Source organism: Phocoena phocoena, chromosome 12 (genome assembly GCF_963924675.1).
Source record: "Phocoena phocoena chromosome 12, mPhoPho1.1, whole genome shotgun sequence".
Lineage (NCBI taxonomy): Eukaryota > Metazoa > Chordata > Mammalia > Artiodactyla > Phocoenidae > Phocoena > Phocoena phocoena.
Genome location: NC_089230.1, coordinates 52,292,069 through 52,294,768, shown reverse-complemented (window position 1 = coordinate 52,294,768; position 2,700 = coordinate 52,292,069). Strand labels below are relative to the sequence as shown.

The 2,700-nt window shown below is 51.9% G+C and overlaps 1 pseudogene; it reads right to left on the bottom strand.

The window, feature by feature from the left end:
* Window positions 1-726: 726 nt before the first annotated feature.
* Window positions 727-1,472, bottom strand: LOC136131877 (RNA-binding protein with multiple splicing 2-like; annotated as a pseudogene).
* Window positions 1,473-2,700: the final 1,228 nt, after the last annotated feature.

Genomic DNA, 2,700 nt, shown 5'->3' with positions numbered 1-2,700 from the left:
CAGTGGCTTCTCTTGTTGCCGAGCCAGGGCTTTAGGCGGGGACTTCAGTAGTTGCAACACGCAGGCTTCAGTAGTTGTGGCACATGGGCTTAGTTGCTCCGCGGCATGTGGGATCTTCCTGGACCAGGGATCAAACCCATGTCCCCTGCATTGGCAGGGGGATTCTTAACCACTGGACCACCAGGGAAGTCCTGAGAAAGGATTTTCTTAACGGCTGTTGGCCCATCTGAGGAGGAGGAAGCAGAGGACCCCGATTTGAAATGACCAGGAAAATGCTCTGTCTTGGCTGGGTGGTCCTTCCTGTTGGGCGGAACTGGCTGCAGGGCTTGGTGCTCACTGAAGCAGGGTGGGTGCAGGGAGGGGTGTGGACAGAGGGGCTGGGAATGATGAACGATTCGTGGTCAGGACCTGTTGCTATGGTGACACAATGTGAGAACAAATGGTACACTCACATATACACAAGTTTAAGTGTCTTAATCCATGCCAGAAAACATGCAAAATTAAACGTGTCGTTTCTTTGAGATGGAGCTACGGAAGCACATTTGGACTGGAGGTCAGGCCTCGCTCAGTCCCAGGGAGGCCTCTGAGCTGGGTCTGGGTGTCCCAGAGAGAAGGGCCCTGAATCCTGCTGTAAGCACCTTGAAGAGGGGTTTTGGGGCAAGACAGGGCTGAGGAAGAGGAGAGAAAGGAAACAGGAAACAGTGCACTGAGTCAGGCTTAAAATTCTCAGGCTTTGGAGGGAAGCAGCAGCTCTGCACAGGCTGCCTGGGGGCAGTGGAAGCTCAGGGCGGCTTCCTCCCCAGTGGGGCGGGGGTCTCGAGCTGTGGTGACAAGACTGAAGAAGTAACAGAACTGACAAGACTTCCAACCTTGCTGGGTGGTATCAGAGGAAGGGTACCAGCGAACCTCTGGACATCAGTTTCTTCACCCTGAAAATGGGAGAGCGCCACCTGACCTGCATCCTCTGAGCATGTAGGGCAGCGGCGGCAGCGGTAGGGGCAGCGGGGTAGGTGAGCGCAGCAGCTGAGATGGCTGGGGTCAGCTCTGTGGCGTACAGAGGGAAGGGGGCCCAGGACCCTGGGTATGCGGGGATCAGAGGGGCCCCCATCAGCTCTGAGTGTGCTCCTAGGGAGGGGTGAGCGTTGGTGGGATTTGGCGTAGCAGTCAGCTTGTTCTTGGCCGTCTTGGTGGTGGCTTTGGCACACTCTAGCCTCAGGGTCTGCGGGTTCTCAGGATCAAAGCGAATACAGCGCCTTCTGGGAGGCTTCTGCTCCTGCCCGGTCGTCAAAGATCGCAAAACCAGCAGGCTGCCTCGATGTGAGCTTGATCGGGGACGCTTCATACCCCTTGCACGGCCTGAAGAGCAGGTAGAGTTCTTTGGGTTGAATGTCCACAGGGAGGCCACTGGCGAACAGGGTCCGGAGCGCCTCCTCCGTGCGAGCCGTGCGGGCGCTGGGCGCGCAGTCCGGCATCAGGTTGCTCGCCGTGCTGGGGGTGGGGTGTGGTGGCGGTGACAGGGGCAGCCAGCGGGTCCGGCTGGAGTCGCATCAGGCTTCGCGGGCGCGGGAGACGGGGAGGGGGTGCGACGGACGTGGCGCTGGGAACCCCGGCAGAGCCATGGTGGCCGCCGCCTCCGCCTTTTCCCTGCGACCGGCGAGTCTTGCCTTCTTTTTATCACGGAATGGTAATAGACTTTTTACTGGTCTGCGCTCTTTTCTCTGGTCGGCACTGAGCCTTTACCCACTGTTTAATTCCCCACATAGGGCCTGACAGTAGTGGGCGTTGGGCGGCTACTTACTGGTTAGATGGATAAATGAATGAAGCCAGAATTGTCACCTAGGGCTATAGCAGAAAAAGGCTTGGAAACCGGGGTAAGTGGTTTGAACTATATCCCCTAGACCAGGATTTTCCAAACTGTACCTTATGACCTATTAGTGGATTGTGAGATCAATTTAGTGGTTTGCAATAATTTTTTTATGTGAAATAGAATTTTATAGAACAGAAGAATAGAATAGAATAGATCCGAGTGCATCACAAGAAGCAAGGGTAAGTTTGTTTCATGAAACTTTTACTTCAGTTATACATATCATGCATATATATGCACATCCTGAACTAGTATGTGTGCCTTGAGTTGTGATTATTTCTTCCAATAGATTAAGTCAAGAAGGTTCTAAAACTCCTGCTGTAACCACAGGGGAGCCGTTGTGAAGGGTTTCAATTAAGGATGTGATATGATCAGATCTGTGGTTTGGGAAACTTCCTCAGACCATGGCATGAAGGGTATTTTGACCAGCGATGGTGGCAATGGGAGCATCTGAAAAGCTACTAGAGTCAACTGAGAAGTGACAAGAAAGATAATGGCATGGGATGGAAAGGAAGGGGTGGGAAGGAGAAGTAGTGACTGACTGGAAAACGGTGCTTTTGAGGGGGTTGAGGCTTAAGATCTAGTACTATGGGCTTGACCTGGAATGCCGTAATTCAGGTAATGGAAACATCACAGCCAACGTCAATTCAGTAGGAGGAAAATCAATTATACTAACTTTTGAATTGAATTGACTGATCCATTTGGTCAGAATAATTAGCCCACATTGATATGAATTGCTCTGGATGCTAAATATAGTAATGACTAATGGGCTAGATTGTCCCAAGTATAAATTACCCATAACTAGTGTTTGAATCTAGTTGCTTAAATATTTAAGC